At 40.5% G+C, this 18,934-nt stretch overlaps 1 long non-coding RNA gene across 2 annotated transcripts in view; it reads right to left on the bottom strand.

Annotated features, from left to right (window-relative positions):
• Positions 1-13,544, bottom strand: part of LOC146768739 (uncharacterized) — a 31,041-nt gene extending 17,497 nt beyond the window's left edge. The window contains exons 1-2 of one of the 2 annotated variants that reach the window (XR_014956010.1): positions 6,815-13,544; positions 3,364-3,952 (exon numbers count right to left, since the gene is read on the bottom strand). This is a non-coding gene — a long non-coding RNA (uncharacterized LOC146768739). The remainder of the gene's footprint in view (positions 1-3,363; positions 3,953-6,814) is intronic. The other variant, XR_014956011.1, reaches the window with a different exon arrangement.
• Between the last annotated feature and the right edge of the window lie 5,390 nt (positions 13,545-18,934).

The raw sequence follows: 18,934 nt of genomic DNA, 5'->3' as shown, positions 1-18,934 counted from the left end.
CAGAGCAGCAGCTGAGGCAGCAGAAGCAGGGGTTGCAGTATCCACCCAGATGCAGCAAAACAGGGGAAACAAAAGTAATGAGTGGATACTTAGCATTCACACAAGGCCTATTTTCCTTAAAAAGTCTTGTAAGGAAAATAAAAGCCTTGTGCTATAAAGTTCAAACAGGGTCTTTCAAGTTTTTTTTTTCAGCAATATATGAAAAGCTTTTTTGTCTTACCCTAAGATGCATACTTATTTTGAAAGTCATATATAAAAATCTATTTCTGCTTCCAATTTTTACAGGGTTGCAAAATTTTTGTTAAATTATCACTAATTATTGTAATCAATCATAGAAATGTCATTTCATTTTTGCTGATAAAAGACATGTTCAAAACAGCTGAAATCAGAAATGTGTTTCTTGTACATACACATTTCAGTAGCTTATCCATCATTTTAAAGTTTTCCCCAACTTACTGAAATGAGCGAATTCCATAAACAAATCTGGTGATTAGCATGGAGTGAAAATAATCTAAATCAAAGGTGAGCCACAGCTACAGCAGGAGGAATGGAGTGACAAAGATAACATTACTTCCCACAAATGGAGAGTCAGTCATTGAGGAATCAGTCAGCATCATCCAACTAGGCCATAAATACCTGAACACATGGTTTGCACTGAAGTGCAGAGGTACACAGATCTTTCTCCAGTGTCCAGGAAAATAAATGGCAGTGTCTTTCCTCCACTTTCATCTAGCTTGTGATGAGGAAAAAATACTAGTATATAACACTTTGAGAACAAAATTCCTTTCTGACAGTAAGAACAGAATGCACAAATTATCATGTGGGTTTTGCTGTTGGTTTGCCAATAGTAACATTCAAGTTGCGACATGCAGCTTTATAATACAGTAAAGTTTATTTTGTATAGATTTTTTAATTAAAAATTGCCTCCTAGGTTGCTTTGCTAAATATTAGACTAGTCTCAGTTAACCAATAAATACAGCTGCAGGAGAGGAGAGCTGTCAGATCTGTAAGCAAGGAAAACAGCTTTCAGTTTGAGCACCAGGAATTGCCTCCTCCTTCAAATGTCCACTAACGAGTGATTAGGATGCATTCCTGGAATAAAAAGGGTTTGCTAAAGAATGTTTTGTTCTCTGTGGCATTTAACCTGGTCTGCTTCAAACCAGAAGCTGTCACCATCCACATACTAGGTGCAAGACAGTCCTGGAATAGCCAGGAGGAATTTGGACCACTCATCCAAGAAGGGAAAACCATAGACTTCCCATGACAGCAGTCCAGAGCCCCTCAGTAACAGTGCAAGGGCAAAAAAAGGGGTAAAAAATGTTGTGTCACTGCCCCACCTTTCTGAGCACTTGCCTAATATGCAGGGTATTTTGCCTCCAGGCCCAAGGGTTCAGAGTTTTATCTTCCCAGTTCTTCGAGTTAGACATGGAAAAAATGAGCATTTTCCCACATTAGTGCTTTTGGAGAGAAATTCTCCCAAAGCAGAGATAGCAAGAGTAATGTCGCATCTCTTGAAAAAGCCCTTCAAAGCATACCGCATAAATCCATGCAAATATAAACAAAATCTAATTTATCTAATCTGGTCAACAGATGTAAGAAGCCTTATAAACAAAAGAGATTTTCACAGTGACTCTCAAATTTTTCATTATACAATACCTGCAGATATATGTGTAAAATTTTTATATGTCTTTTCAAATTAAGACAGAATTCCTGCTGCATCCAGGAATCCTTCTCCATCTACCTGGGCTTGCTTTTGCCATGTTTTCCCACAATCCTAGCTGTGCACAGTTTACAGCATGTTTCAGAAGAGACTTGGCCTCAAGAATTACCTTTTAAAAGGTACCCTTTGCAGGCAAAATAGGCAGCAATGGAGAAAAAATTTTGCTTAACGCCATGTCTTTTACAGAATATTATATTTTTAAAAAGATTAGGAAAGTATCACCAAGATCTTCATTCAAGCCCATTCATTTTTAGATTATAACCCTCTGTGGTTTTAGGTTCTTTTTAATTTTCCAGGGGTCAGTGCTCAGACATAATTTACTAGAGCATAGTCCAGTTCTATTTCACGTACAGAGCTAGCTAACAGGAGCCCATAATAAGCACTGCTCATTCCAGTTTCCCCTATAGTGTTATCCTTGACACTTCCCACAGCAGTGCATTAAAACCAAACTAGGCCAGCCCCATGTGATCAACAGAGTACTGTTTCTACATTGTAAATCATCAAGGGATTCTTTACAACAAAGCTTAACATTTGAAACTGTTTATAAGGGTTCCTCATTCACCCTTTTTAATTAATATACTGTGATTCATACATTCAGACTACTAAGGAGAGTGAAAGCAAGCAAGCATTTGCACAGTCACAAAAGCAAGACTCCAGAGTGTGAAGTCCTTGGACACACTGCTGGTGTCCCTGTTAAGGTTAGCCTGCATTTTCTGATGCCAACCACAGCAGAATAAGAACTTAGGTAGGAGTAAATGACAAACACTGGAGGATGGATTAATAGCTCTGTGGCACTTTGAAGTCTATATCCAGGAGCGAAAATGAGGTGCAGTTTAACGCCAAATATCATAGAAGTCACCAAACATAATTCTTCTCTTCAAAAGTGAGTTTAGAAGTTGAAGTGGGGAATTAACTTCAGACTAGAGGTCTGTATTTAGACCTAGCAAGAAATCATTGAAAAGAAAGAATGGCAACCCTGAGATGCAAATTAAATGAGCTGCCAAGCAGATTTTTCACAGTCATGATAATTATTTTTGAAATCTCACAGCTTGATTTTCTCCAAGTAAAAGCAATTCTCCTCACTATTCTCTTTCATGACGAGTTGGACATCAGCTCCCACAAAACTGATTTTCACTTGCAGTGGTATTGTTAATTATTATAATGAGATATGAAGTATCCAAGGCTCAAAAAAAAAAAAAAAAATCCAGATATGGTGCCTCATTGTCTATTTAATCAGAACACAATAAGAGCAGAATTTATCCTTTTCAATGTTTTGCAGACAATTTTCACAAGGCGTAAGTCTGTTAGAAATTTCATGCATAGCTAGATTTAAAGCTTCCCTGATGTTTGTCAGATACAGCTGAAGTAGTGATTTTGTGTTGTAGCTATAATTAGGCGGCATATTGCCATGATTTTCCCTTTTTCTCTCTTCTTTTTTGCAACTCAGATGTCAAACCAAATTATCAATCAGCTGTGAGATGTAAGGTCAGTTATAGGGAAAAAAGTTAAACCTACATTTTCATTAGTTTTTCATTTAAATTTGCAAGTTCCTGAAGCATGCTGTCATGCAGACAAACTGAGTCCCCCACTCAGTTCCTGTTCTTCTCTCATCCTAAGGCAGCCTGTCATTGAAATGTTCTCACCTGGGAAGTAATTGCTTTTTTCAGTCGGGATCTTGGTGATTGCATGTCCTCCTCACAAGAACTATCACACATTTCATCTTTTTGATTCTTCTGACAACAGAAAAGGCAAGAACTGAAAGGAGAAATAGTCTGCACAGTGTTTGTGAGATGGCCAGTGCTGCCTGGGAGCACCCCATGAGGAGTGCAGACCGTGAGATCAATCCCCACCACCCCAAGGAGCTGTCTGCAAAGCTTTGGGCAGCAATTGGCACCTTGTGCTGGCAGATGCTCTCACAGCTGCTTCTCAGAGATCATGTAGAGACATGGTTAGAGAAGCTGACTCTCCTTTTCTCCACTTCTGCATAGCTATTCTAAATCAAGGGCAGGAGGCAGTGGTAAGGGATTTCAGAAATGTCCTGCTATTTCCAGCTGTCTCCACTCTCCCAGTAACCAGATGAGTGATGGCATGGGCTTCTCTGAACTTGTTCTGTCAGCTCCCTTCACCACCAGCAGCAAGGAACACAACCCATCTCATCCTCAGGTAGACATTTAAAGCAGAAGAGGTGAAGCACATTTTGTGAATTTCAAAGGTTCTCAGGAAGTCTTCTATCTAGCAGAAAATATACAAAAAGACAATGTAAGTGTCTGAAATTATGCAATGTTAAGTCCCACTCCAGAGTCTAGAGATAATGATCTAAACCTTCCCTGCATACATTGTGCTAATGTTTTGGGAAATATACTTTCATTGGCATCTTTCATAATGACAGACACAAAGTGGAAGTGAAAATAATTTGCATTTGCTTTCATTTAAAATCTCTTTTCTGTGCTGTTTAAAGCTTTGGTTCTTTTTTGCAGAAGCTGAATTCTCACAGAGGGGGGAATTACACTGCCCATTCAACAACAGAGTTTTGCATTTCTCTTCATATCTAAGTATTAAAATCTAAATGCTTCTTGATAACAAAATTGTATTTTATATTCAATAGCTGTTATTTTATTCAGGTATTATATTAGTAATGTAATAATACCCTTAGTAATATAAAAATCTGATTTCCAGCTTAGTTTGCAATTTCTTAAATAATTTTTTTTGCATCTCATTGGCTCAGATAGTCACACCATTGATAATTTGAAGATTTCAGCAGTGCTAAATAAAATCCTAACAATCTTGAGACTTGTCTGAAACCCAGAAGTAGTCGTCTTTCTTTTCTGCTTTTGAGCTGATTGACACAGGTTCAAACTCCTTTAAGTTGTACTGGATTAAATGAACGCCTTTCTGCCTCCATTCTTTGCAGTACCCACCTCTCTGGTGTGCCTGCACTGACCAAATATCATGCTCATTTTGCAGGGTGAAGGGCAGTGGCAAATAAATCCCAAGAAGAAAAAAATCTTACCACAGAGTTATGTGATGTTTAAGCAGTTACAGTATGACAACACCACCTCCCTGAGCTGCAGCTGTTATTTCCTACTCCAAACACGAGCAGACTAATGATTTGCCTCCTCACCTCTTTCTTCATACCTCTGCAGCTTGTCAGTGAATCCTGTACTATTTCTAACATTAGTGCTGTCTTGCTTTCAGTCTCCTGCTGAACAGGATGTCAGTAGGTGGCAGCCCATGGCTCATTAAGGCGGTTCTGCGGTGCTAAATTCATAGCACAGTCTGGATTTACAGCTTTTTCAGTGGACAATTTATTATTTTAATGCCTTTTTCCACCGTCTGTTATATTGGAAATGATGGAGACTAACAGTAATGTGTCTAAATCCAAATTTTACTGCAAATTGCCCAATTTTATGTTCTCTAAACTGTGGCCCACAGTCAGACATTATTATTCACCATGTACAATGTGTAGTGAAAGATTGGCTGGATATGTATGATCATGCATTACTGCAGTAATTCCCTGGGGGAATTGAAAAGTTCAATTTCAGCAGTTCAGGATACACCTCTTAACAATTTTTCAGCAAACATGGCAAGATCTCTCCTTGTTTTTGAGAAGGAATAAAAAATAAAAGATGAAAATCCTTTGTGATCTTTTCATACTAAGAAGGGATCATTCAGAAGCACCGATCCAAAATTGTGCATGTAGCAACCAAAATCCCAATAGTAGAAACAAGCCCTGTTAATTGCACACCCTCAGTGACTCAGGAATGCAACATCAAGAGCAACCAGAGAAAATGTCTTCACTGCCCATGCAAAGCAAGTAAAGAAGGGACAAGAACTTCTATGGAAGCAATGGTACAGCGTAAGCCTGTGAATGATTGTGTGTATGTGTCCATCTGCACCCTCTTTCTGAGTCTTTGCCACACCCACTGTTACATGGTCAAATCTTGTCAAAGTGGCTTGGGAGGACAATTCATCCTCACTGGTGGATTGCTCAGACCTGACAAACTGTTCATTTGAAGGTTTGTTTTTTTTTTGTTTCAGTTTATAATGTTAAAAATAGGAATGTGCAAGTTGCCTCATAGGATGGACAAATCTCCAAACTCCCAGCAGAAACAAGTTCCAGCAAAGTAAGGTACAAATGCAATACAGCACTTGCTGGCTGGAGAAAAGACTCGCAGGACAGCACCAGCAGGCAGGGAAAAGGGGGAGAACAGGAAGGCTGGTAGTCTGTCCTGGCATTTCTGTCGTAGAAGAAAGGGAGCCAATCCTAATTAGAGAGCAGAGGCAGTTTCTTCTTCCCTTGTCTTGTTTAGAGCTGCTGTGATAGATCCTGAGGGCAGTACTTCTATCTCTGTGTGAGCATGAAGCATGGAAACAGATTCATTTTTACCATGGAAATGTCCTGACAAACACCATTACAGAATTCCTGACTTTGCTGGCAATGTTTTGAGCCTTGCAGCAGCCAGAAGACAAGGCTCACCTTCTCTCATAGGCAAAGGATTTTGTGCAGCCTGTATGACTGATGTGCCTGAGTCCTGAAGCTGAGCAGGGCTCTGACCACAGCTCACATGACAGTGACACCTGCACAACCTGCCTGCACTTCAAAATCACCCCAGCAGAGACAACATATTCTCAGAAAGTGCAGAGGAATAAAAGGGAAACAACAAAACAGGTTACCAGGACTGAGCTTACTAAGGGGGAAGAGAAAGTGAGAGACTGAATTGTTCTTTCAAAGGCAACCTGCCCTGCAGGAGCCAAGAAAGGACTTGGTAAAACTGCTGGCACAGACTGACACATCCAGCTATCACTACCACCCCTCACTTATGTTTCACGATGCACAATAGTGCAAACTTAGCACTGAACCAGACTCAGCAGTGTACACAAAGACTTGCTTTAACCTGCTCATCCCCACTATCTAGAAGTTGGGTAGATGATTCTGTTACCATTTTGTTAGGACTGATACTGATAGGAAGCCCATGAGCGAGCTGAAACCTCACTGACCCAGCAGGTTTTGGTTATTGTTCTCAGATATGCCACTGAGGTGGACATAGGTCAGCACGAGATGGGGAGTGCCACACAGCCTTAGTGGAGACTGACCTGCATTTTAGGCTCCTTAGGGAGAGCTAGGAGATGAAGGCAGCTTATCCCATAGCTGTCTGATATCCCTGTCAAACACAGGGTAATAGGCCAAGCAACAGTCCTGGAAAAACAGGGAGGAACTGGTAAACAGACTGGAAACATTGGAGTGCCTGAGAAAATGCAGACTTCATAGCAGTCAGCAGGAAAACCATATTTGACTGACAAGAAAACAGTGGCAGGAGTGCAGAGGCTTGCCCAAAATCACTCAGGCAGTTACAGATAATTAGCAAAGTTGAGCTTCAAGTACATAGCCCTGTGTTTGGTCCTGCTTCTCCCAAAGACGCTGATGTAGTATGAAGGACAAACTGATGGATAATGTCTTTCAGATGCCAGGTCTCCTGTTTAAAGCATGGCTGGTTTTTGTAGAGTTGTCAGCCACAGTTTTTAATCAGGAGCTAAAAAGCTGATTTTCCAAATTAGATTACAGGTTAGTATCAAATGTTAACTTTTCTAAAAAAATTCTATTTGAGCGCTCCTACAGTGAAATTCTTGATGCAAAGCCCTTAGAAACTACCTTCTCTTCCTCTGAAATGCTTCTTTGGGTCTGATATTCAAACTGAATGGTAGAGAAAGGAAGTAAACACAAACCATTTTGAAAGCAACAGAGTTGGTTGGTGAGGTGTTAAATATCTGATTTCTATTCTCACTTTGAAAAAGAATGAAGGTGGTTTCTCAATAGTGAGTAGGAGCAGCAGTGGCCACCTGCACTTGGGGTTATCCCTTCTGTGCATGCCTCCAGACCCATCCACACATATTTCTCCCCCCTCTAGGGATAACTGCTGCACCTGGAGACTTCCCATCCCTTCTTCTACAGGAACAGCACCCAGATTTAGCTCACATTCTGCACTCAGCCCTTTTTCCTGGCAGCCCTCATCAGGCCTTTCTGAGCAAAACTTGTGCTACTGCTCTCTGCTTCTCTCAGATGTGACTCAAGCACAGACTCACACAGTACAGGGAAAATTGTAGACCTCAAATAAGGTCTTTTCCTACACTTAACTTCCAAAGAAAATAGCCCAGAAGGCTAGTAAATCAGATGAAAATCCAAGGTCAGCATTCTAAATGTCTCAAATTTCTGCCAGCTGGAAGCAGTAGAGCACATACCTTGACCCTCACATGGCGTCCTTTATACCAGCCTCTCCCTTCTGTCTATAATGCTGTGAGACAAGTCTGTGACAGGAAAGGATTTAAGTAACACCTTTGTGTCAGAGGGACTGTACCTCTTATGGTACCAATGTCTAACTGCAAGACCAGCTGTGAACTTATTCCCCTATTTCCCCACTTCTCCACACGTTCTCACTGGAATTTTTACCTTACACACTTTTTGTGCATGGCAGAGAGGCAACAAATTGCCCTGGAATAGCATTTCTCTGTTGCCCTCCAACTCGATCTCAGGACTCAGTCCTAATGATGTATTGAGTGCACTTTTCCACATCAGAGTCTTAAGCCCTTCCCAAATTTGTTGCATTTGTGTTGAAATACAGACATCATGCAGCTGCAGTGCTGCATGCCCCATCCAGCACCTTGCAGAGCTGCTGTCCTCTGCACAAGCCAATGGCAGACACGGCCTGCAGACTGCAGTGTAAGTATATATGCAGATAGATGAATCCAGGGGATTCCTCTCCATGATTTGGTCATCTTTACTCTTAATCCACCACACACTTTTCTTGCAAGCCTATTAGCCACATTTTGCATCATCAGTGTCCAGATATGTGCTAAAAGGTTATTTGCACTAAGTATCAGATGTCAATACATGTAATAAACAACAAACACTTAAGCATACATGAATTTTCTATTAAATTGGCTTGTTGTAACTGCAAAGAAAGAGATGTGAGTGAACACAGCTTCTCTTTGAAATGCACATTTGCGACCTTTTCTGCCATTCAGTTGCCAGCTCACCTCGCTTACAATGAGCATCTTCCCAGGGAAACAGGCAGATTGCTCCAAGCCACGTCTCTGATGTTTCCTGATAGCACAGCTCATCTTACTCACCACAGGGCAAGACTGTCACCTAAAGGTGGACTGGGAGGTGCCAACCCTCATTCACTCATATGCTTTCTTCTGCACAATTGAAAGGAGGCAGAGAGGAGGAATCCCCTCAGAGCTAAAACATAAAGGAAACTGAGGCTTGTGCCTTGCATAGGAAGAACATAGGCTTCAGTGATTTTAGTAGATGTCAATCTACTGAAGCAGATCTTGAGTCTCCCTGTATTTTTCCTCACTTCTATTTTTCATATTAACTGTTGATTGACTGCCTTTAGCTAGAAGCTGTTTTTGGGACAAGATCTATGACTTCTAGTGACAGATTTCCGAGCTGCATCTATTGGAGTACAAGTGGCAGGAAACCATTCTGGTACAAGAACTTAACAAATTCTGAGTATTTTTAAAAGTTTTTGCATTCTTCAACCATATTCTTATGCACCATTTGAAGTCAGGGACTGACTGAGCATATGTTAAAATGCTCTGCCGCAGGAAACCATTTTGTGTATTACTGCCAAATTTCATTCTTCCCGAGCTGACTTTAAACTGGATGGCTTGACAGCTGATGGCAGAACTGCTGCAGCAGCACAGAGCTCAGGGCAGGATAAAAGCCATGAAGTCTAACCACCTTTTCACATAGATTTTGCAGCCTTTTTTGGTGTCACTGCTACACATGCAGCAGGTAACAAGTTTCAGTGAAGGCAGCTCAGTGCTCGTTAGAGTGCCAGTTACAGTGCTTGCATATGCATCAGTAATCAGGAGTAATGAGAGCTGGGTTTAGGTCCTGGTGCACCAGGGCTTGCTGTGGCTGAGCATTTCATCTAACTGCTGGGAGGCAGATGTTGCACTTTTACCATCTGGTGGGGCAAAGAAGGACAAAGGTAAAATTCTGAGAAACCACAAAACCCCAGTTATTATGCTTCCTGTATCCTCAGGGATTAGATCTCCTGAAGAGGTGGCCAGCAAAGGGATGCAGATACTTCAGATAACAGTCACATGAGGCTGGAAAAAAATCGGGGTAGAAAAAATCCTTTCCTATGTAAAGATGAGAGAATGAGCATTAGCTTAGTGCCTTCTATCTCACACTGAGCACTTGAAATCTTCTCGGCATGTAGAGGAGCACGTGGGAAGTGGATTCCTACACTATTTGCTCAAAATATATCCTAAACATGCACAATTTGAAAAAAAAAGAAAAAGGTGCAAAAATATGTCACATTTTTCAGTGGGTTTTGTTTTTGTTTTATATTCCACAGTTTTCACACTGTAAACACAGTAAAGAAAGCCTCAGAACACTCAATCTTCAAACCTTTCCCTGGTCAGTTGTTAATTAATGTTTTTTAGGGGGTTGGATTTTTGTTTTGGCTTTTGGTGGGGGTGGTTTTGGCTGGGTTTTTTGTTGTGTGGGGTGGTTTTTTCTTTCCTGTAGAGCTACAGTGACCTCCAGTGGCCAAAATAAGCCTTTCACGCTCCTAGACTTACTTTAGGAAAGGATAAACTATCCCTGATTATTATCTAAACAGGTGGGTCTGGAAATGGAGATCGAAACTGGATCCCTATACTTCTGGATCAAAGTTGAAGACCAACTATCATCGTTATCTTGAATTAAGTAACAGGAGAAATGTTTAAAGTATTCATTATCTAGACATTTCTTTAGCTGGTATGCTTTTAATTAAACAGAGTTTATCTATCTATAAATCCTTCTAGCAGCATCTCTGCATTTAGAGTTTCGTTTCAGAGGAATAAATTTCATGCCTTCTCATCAAACATGAACCCAAGCAGTAAAAAAACCCATCAAATATTGTAAAGTATGGAAAAGCAAATTCCAAGTCACAAGAATGAACAGCTAAAGTGTGAGAGAAAAGTGCAGAAACACATATACTAAGCATTAACTGCTTTCTGTACTTCAACAACTTTATCTATTTCAGCTTCAGATGTGTGCAACAGCTTTGTTCAGTCCCATGCTGGACCGAGGAACTGTCATGGGAGAAGGTCTGTAGTGGTGTAGCCCCTGATATAGCCCACAGTCTGTTAAATCTTATTCTGTCAGTAGCCCCTGCCACAGAGTGCAGACAGATTTTCCAGCCAGCACACTCAACCTCCTCAGACACAGCCTGAGGTGGGAGATATCATCTTGTCCACCACTCATGTTTGCAAGGGACGTTCTTCATTATGGTTTCTAGGTTACCAAAGTACTCCCATGGTTTCTGAGGATAAATACTGATGCAGTCAGTAGCCTGATTGTTAGTAGGCGTAAATGAAAAAAAGCCTGGGTTTGAGAAGTTCAAATAATGGAAAAGCAATTCTTACTGATCCTTTTCCAAGTGGTGCTATGGAATTTACACATGCATTCATCACCAGTGGTAGCACAACAATTTTTCTCTTCTGCATACACAGGTTCCCACTCCCCTGCACACAACTACCTGCATTTTTTCATGTCCCTCCATCTCAACACCAGATTTCCAGGAAAACACTCTAGGCCTTGACAGGACAAGTGTTAAAGTACCTACAGAAGTTACATATTTAAAAGGCATAGGTATTCCTTCTTTTTGTGTCAAGAGCTTCCCTACAGATTCATTCACAGTGCAGGTGACTCACATCAACACATCCCCCCAAGAGATGAGAGGGTCTTGCTTGAAAAAAGACTGAAGGACAATGAAACAGAGGTGTCATCAAACTGGCATGTCCCAGTAATATAATAAAACTTCAAGTAGCATCCCATAATACCCAAAAGGGAGGCAGGAGAGTCACTTAAACACTGACAGAATCTACTTTGAATTATCATAATGCCTTGTCCCATCTTTGTCTCAAGATGGCAAGGCTTCTAGGTCTTTCAGCTGTAGACAGATACAACCAGAGGCTTCCTGAACAGTCATGTTCTCAAGCTATTTAAAACCCATCTTTACATCCAATTTTATTAAAATCTCATCACAGTCGTTCTGTTCATCATTCAGCTCAGCTACAGCTGAGCTTTGGGAAAATGCACTGACAAGAGACATACCCATTACTCAGTGTGTTGGTCTCCTGTATGAACAGATCCCTGATCACTGAAGCCTCAGCCCACGGTGGTCCTGTGCCTCTCTACAGGCACAAAGTGGCAAAAAAAGTGATGTGATTCCTTTCTAACTTCTCAGAGCATCAGCACATTTGTGTGGGGATTGCATTTCACAGAACAGGCTGTTAGCTTGTTGGAAAGAACTTTCTGGCTGAAGGAGGAGACACCTGCCACTGTCAACCTGAATTGCAAGAAACAGCAGAAGGGTGGCATGAACTCCAAATGCTAAGCCAAGGTCAAGTGAGACTTCGTGCATAGCAACAGCGGTACTATCTCCTGTTGCAATGATCCTCAAAAGAAGAAACCCTGTAAAAAGAGACTAAAAAATAGGGTTTGTGTTTCAGCAGAGACACAAATGGCATAGGGGGAGGGGAGAGGACCCTTGATATATTGAAGCTCGATATATTCAAGTGCTTGCTTTGACTCAGATTACCTGTTCCTCGGGCAATATACAAATTTGAGTCTCCGTGGGAACTTCACGGTGTCTGCATCTATCTGTAATGGACACTTCAAGCTTCTGAGATCTGTTTCATACAAATAAGGAATCCATATTTCCTGTAGACATCTGGTATCGGACTTATGGAACATACTGACTGAACTCTCTGTCTAATACCATAGGCTTATCTCTGAATTGCTTAGCTGGAGAAAAGATCTTCTTGGAAGAAAGTACTAATTATCTAAATAAGTGGTTGAGTAAATTCTTCTAATGACTAAAAGAAATGTAATATACACAAAAAATATATTTTTAATTTGCATGCTTGTCTTCAATATTATCTTGGTGAAATATTAGGTGTTTGCTTGGGGCTGCAAGGATATATCTAGACCCTTCAGTATTATTTCTGATACTCCTTAGACATTTAGCAGAGAAACAATGCCTCAAGAGGTATGCCGAGTCTTCAAATTTACTTTTCATCAGTGTCCCCATATCTCCATTTGTTTTACACAGAATTTAAACACTGTGGTAATGATCTAGTTTTCTTAAATTATAGATCTCTTTCTTCCACCAAAAGAAAGCGCAAGTGTCTCTTGATCCAGACTGGAAAGTAGTGGTGCAGGATTTTACGTATTTGTCTAGTGATTATGGCACTTACTCAAGAAGATAAAGACTGAAGTTCAGTACCTTCTCATCCTGGAATTAGATGGGAACACTCTCTTCTTTGGTTCTGCATCTGGACTGCTCTGCATCCAGGAAGGTAGGAGTTATGGGGTCAGACACCAGAGACCCAAGGCTAAACTTAGCCCTGCACAACAAATGACAAAGCCCTTTCAAGTGGAAAGATGCAGCAAGGAGTTTCCAAATGACTCTAAACTGAATATACGTTTTACATCAAATTTCTATGAGACAGGAAAAAATGGATGAGGGCACACACATGGAAAAGAAACCCAGATCTATTCTTTCCTCTTCTTTCTATATTCTGACATCCTTTTTTTCCCACAGCTATCACAACTTCTGGTAGTGCTGAGATTACAACTGGGTTTCCTTACATACTAAATAAAAGATTTCTCTTCACAGACTGTGGCAGACAATTTGTGTTCTAAAACATTTTCCTGAGCCTATTATTCTGTTGCTTAGGGATACTATATGGGCTATCTGCTATGAGGTTACCGAAAAACGGACACTGGACTGCAAACAAACATTGAATAAAGCTGAGCTATTTTACATAGCTCAGCAATAATTTGCAAATGACTTCTTATCTCTGCAATCTTTTGCACAGCTCATTTAACAAAATTTTTCCCCACTGCATTTTCCTGATTAGAATTTGCTGGGACACTATAGACAAAGTTCATTTGCAGTATAAAACAGTGAGTTTAACAGCACACATTAGTTTCAACAAACACACTTTGACTGAAGTTATTTGGGTTTTGTGCTTCTAGGAAAAACAGATTTCAAAAGTTGAAGAGTCTGCATCCAACATTTCATCTGAGCCAAAGTCTTTCAGGCACTTGTCTCGGAGCACTGTGTTCTGCCCATTCTGGGAGACAAAGCACTAACAGAGGTCCCCAGGAATTGGGTGTGAACAAAGATGGTTCCTACCATGAAGAAATCTGCACAGTTACCCAGAGTGTTCATACACTTTTACCAGTTTATACGGTACTGCTTGAGTGTTGGCAGGAACACAGCCAAAATTGTATGTCCCTTCTACTCTGCTGCCAAGGCTGAGCCCCTTGGAGTGCAACAGTCATGGCCACACACAGGTGTGTAATAATCACAGGCATCCCCTAAGCAACAACATTTTGTGTTTACATAAACTGCTTTCAAGCTTGAGTAGGGTCAAGAACATGGAGGATAGATGGCCTATAGCTAATTTGTTATAATAATCATCTGATAATACATAATCTGGGTAATCCAATAAAGTAATCATTTCATACTCAAGGTTAATACTCTCTAAAAATCAACTAATTTCTCTAGAAAACTTATCCAATTATGGACCTTTTATGACATAAGCATTCAAGATTTCAATGCATTTGGACTTGATGCCTGGATAGTCCCTAAGACTGCAGCATTTCTTAAGTAATCTTGATTTACTTTTCTCTTGATTTCCAATTACCTTTCTTCCTCAGAAGTAATCATAATCACACTGGTATATTTTAAGCTCTTGTATTTCAGGTAAATGGCATGACTGCTATGCCGTGATCCACAGGTCTTTAAGAAGTACAGGAAAAGAGGACAAAATCTGTAGGCATTGGTGCTTGGCACCAGTCAATGGTGGATGGGAATTGAATGTCACCATACTGTAAAACTTTCATACCTTCTCTCTGTGAGTTCTCACAGGCAGCAACATTTTCTCCTTTTCTCTTCCTTCCACATGGCCGGCTGACTTCTTCCTGTCCCTCACAGCATATATAACCCTTATGGTCCCTTGCATGACCACCTGATCCTTACTCCTCACAGCAGCACAGCCAACTGACTCTAACTCTCCCCTCAACCAGCTAATCCACTCTTTTATAACACCCATCCTTACTGGACACAGCTGTGACCTGTTAAGGGCAAGGCTGTTCCTACTCTTTGGTAATTAGCTCAGATGCAACTCCTCAGGGGCAAGATTGCCTTCAGCACTATCTCCATTCTCTCACAATTCATCCTCCCACAAAACACAGGACTGGATTTGCACTCTATGAGAAGAAATTCAAATAAATCACACCCTGCTATTGATTAGACAATGGGTGAGCCAAAAGCTTATGAGTAAGATCAGACAGAAGACCAACACAGACATCTGCTATAGACCATCCCGTAGAGAAAAGGTGGTGGGCAAGCCTTCTTTAAACAGTCTGAGGAAGCATCAGGATAGTGGTCCCTGGTTCTCACAAGGACTTTAATCGTCCCTGATGTATCTTGGAAAAGTAACTTGCAACACTCCAAGCAATTCAAGATGTTTCTGGAGAGCTTCAAGGTCAAAAATCAATTTTTTTTCAAGCAGATGCTGGACTGGCCTGACAGGGAAAGTGCTCTGCTGGATATTCTACCCATAATAATGGTCTCATAAATGAGTAGAGCCTGTAGCCGCATTGACTGAAATGGGAGTTGTAGGGTCTGAGAAAAGAGAAGAAGAAGGCAAGTATCAAAATAAAGACTTTGACTCCATGACATTAAAATATATTCTAAAGAATTAGATTTCCCAAGAGAAGACTTCAAGAAATGAGTAGATGAGATCTCATTGCAGACAATCCTGAAGAGCAAAAATATCAAGAGATTAACTAATATTCAGGAGCAACTTCCTCACTGATGTTTGGTCTATCCTACCATGTGGAAAGCTGAGAGAACTCTGCAAAAAAAAAAAAAAAAATAGCATATATGAAAAGGAATATATTCCAACTGAGCTAAAATGGAAAAAATAATAAATACCCAAAAAGTGGTAATATGGATAGGCTACCAAGGAGGAATAAAAGCCATTGCTCAAACAGGCAGTGCAGGAGTTGGGAAAGCTGAGACTGGATAAGAAGATATGGACGTGAAGGGTTTTACACAGGAACAGCAGAAGGAAGACAACTGAAAGTATTACTTTACTGCTGAGTGGGGTAGCATATACAAAAGGGCATGACAAAGGCTGAGCTAATCCATTCCTTGGTCTTTACTGGCAAAGCCAGCTCTAAAGATTTCTGTATCTGTTTTCCTGTTTAGTGACAGAATTTAGTGGAAGCAGTAGGCATAGGAGCAGCCAAGCTAGGGTCCACTTAAGCCCTCTGGGCACACAGAAATCCATGGGACAAGGCAGTGTCTTTAGGATGCCAAGGAAGCTGGCTGGTGTCACTTGTAAGAGTGCTTTAAACTCTGAAAGGTGACAGAGGCAGCTCCCAGTCTCTGAGAACAAAAGCAAATATTAGTCCATACTCAAAAAAAAACTAGAGGGAGGCTCAAGAAGACCACAGTCCAGTCTGTATCATCCCATCTCCAGGCAGACTATGCAAGAAATGCTTCTGGAAGACATTTCCAAGCACATATGTTTGCAAACAACCAATACAAATTTGCTAAGGATCTGAACAAACTAACTGCTGTCTATGACTGTTCCTGTGGAAAAGCAGAGCACAGTGCTTTTTCTTGCATCCCTTTATCACATTTTTTTTCTATAGAGGCTTTGTAGCTCAGTTGTAGAGATGCAGATGGATGAGTGGTTAAAAACTGAATGGGCCTTTTAACTCAAAACTAGTGAACAAAATAAAGCCCAAGCAAGCAGTCTGTAGGAGTGATGCAGGTGGGGTTGTGGCAGGGACTGATGTTGTTAATTTCCATCAGTGACCTGGACAATGGTCCATGTAAACTGAATTTAAATGTTACCAAGACACCAAACAGGGGAAGAACAGAGGTGCTGCTCAGAGGGACTTTGGCAGATGGAAGGAATAGGCCAATAAAATCCACATAAGGTCCAACAGAGTAGCAGAAGGTAAAAGCGCAGGCTTTAACTCATGCCAGCTCATGATCTGACAACCTAGAGACTGGATCTGCAGAAGAGGAACAGGATATCTTGATGGAACAGGAACAAAGACAGTGCTGTAGCCTTGCAGTTGATGTAAGTTAACAGCACTGGCAAGACTGTGGCCAGCAGATCATTCAAAGTGGTTATTACCCTTCTATGTGGCATAATGGTGCCCTGTCTGCAGGACTGTGTCAACTTGTGGAGCCACTAGTAATGGGAATCTTAACAAACTAAAGAGAATGCCAGGGAGGACTGAAAGGGTTAATGGGCAGGAGGAAGCAAAGGGCTGAGGGTGCTAGGTTTCTTCAACATGAGTGGTGGATCTCATAGCTGTCTTCTGCTGCATAAAAAGAGGGTTATAGAGATGATGAACCCACAGGTCCATTGCAAAATGACAGTAGAAAGATGTCCAGTTGCAGCAAGAGAAATTCCAGTTGGATATGTGAGGTGGGGGGGAAGAAATTAACAGGCTGCTCAGGTGCATTGTGGAATCTTCTTTCTTCAAGATTTTCATGCACTACTGGAGAAACTGAGCAACCTGTTCAGACTTTGAATATAGCCCAGATGTGAGCAGAAGGTAGGACTAGACAGCCTTCAGAGGTGTCGTCCAACCTGAATCGTTCTGAAACTCCAGACTATCCAATACATACTGTGTATTATGTGTTTGGATGGATTAACTATGCAAAAGGAAAAATTGTTATTTTCTTCTGACCTATTGCTGAGTGCTTATAATTTTAGGGTGTTTATAATTTATCTAGAGTGGCACAGAAGTATTTGTTTTTATGCAATAATAAAATTTATTTACTTTTTTTTTCTTAATGTAAAAAATTTAAACAAGGTAGAGCATAGGAAATGTTATTTTTACTGTGATACTGGACTTTCCCCTGTTAGTTAGGTGTAAATCCCCTGACATTTAGCTCAGTTTCCTCTTTGCTTTACACGTATGTAACAACATTTCCCTGAAGTCACAGACCTATTATAAGAATGAACATGTCCATTTCTTAATGGAGCAATGACATCTTGACAGCTCCTTCTTTCTTTGCCACTGAACTTATCTTGAGATCACCTTAAGGTTTCCAGTGCAGTAGCAGTGGCTGAATAGGGAAAAGTCCATTCAGGTCTCCATATTTCAAAGGGTGTTGGCTGAATTGGTGACTTCTAAATTGGTGACTTCTAAATCCATTTAGGTTTCAAGGTCCTGGGTTGTTTGGTACATGTACTATTTCTTCAGATGACTGAGTCACCTGACATACTCAGTGTGACTGGCAATGAAGATTCATTCAGGAAGACACGTGCTATTCTTTGGTCTTTTTTGCTCACCTAGCACTGACTAGTGCTTGTATAATGGCCAATATAAGTTGTGCATCATTCAGCTACTGTTTGGGCTAGGGGTAGTTATTTGGGTGTTTTTAGCAGTTTTATTTCTTAGGCTGGGGCTCCATTACTGCTTCTAAATGAAAATTAGATTTGCACAGTACATCTGTACTGCCATTTGAACATGTTTTTCCTAAATTTTCAGCAGCTACAGTTTTTTCTTACAGTTGTTATAAGAGGTAAAAGCCCAAATGGGTGGGTGTAATAATGCAAACAAAACCAAATAACTCAGAGCTGCAAAACTGAAATTCAGCAAGAGAGAGACAAAACCAAAATATGACCATATGGAAACTCTACGATGTTGAAAATGTTTGTTTCTTTAATTCTGAGAAGGAAAAGGCAAAGATTCATAAAAAACCTTGATGAAAATATAAGCAGCAAAGTTAATCACTGTAATAATTCTACATACACTTTATTCAAAAAGAACCCTTCCTGAAAGTATTAGTACTTGAAAAACATATTGTTTGTGGAAAATTTAGTAAATACCATCAAGTTACTTAAATATACTGCTGCTCTTAGGTTGAAAGATATAAAACCCGTTGAATGGATTGAACCTATACCATATATCCAAATTTATCTCTTAAATGAGTTTGATTTTCATAACACCCTATAGGAGACTGTAAAAGCCTACCAGCACAGGCAGATCCTCCTTTGGCATTCTTTAAAAGTGGAGCTCTTTCACCCACAAATTTAACTGACCTTCTTGCCCGCCGCCTTTCAGAAACTACAGCTACAAATGCCATCTGTATTAGTAATATAATG

This window comes from Lonchura striata, chromosome 1, assembly GCF_050655825.1.
Source record: "Lonchura striata isolate lonStrDom1 chromosome 1, ASM5065582v1, whole genome shotgun sequence".
In the NCBI taxonomy this organism is placed as follows: domain Eukaryota; kingdom Metazoa; phylum Chordata; class Aves; order Passeriformes; family Estrildidae; genus Lonchura; species Lonchura striata.
The sequence above is the reverse complement of the archived record's forward strand: the minus strand, read 5'-3'. Positions and strand labels throughout refer to the sequence as shown.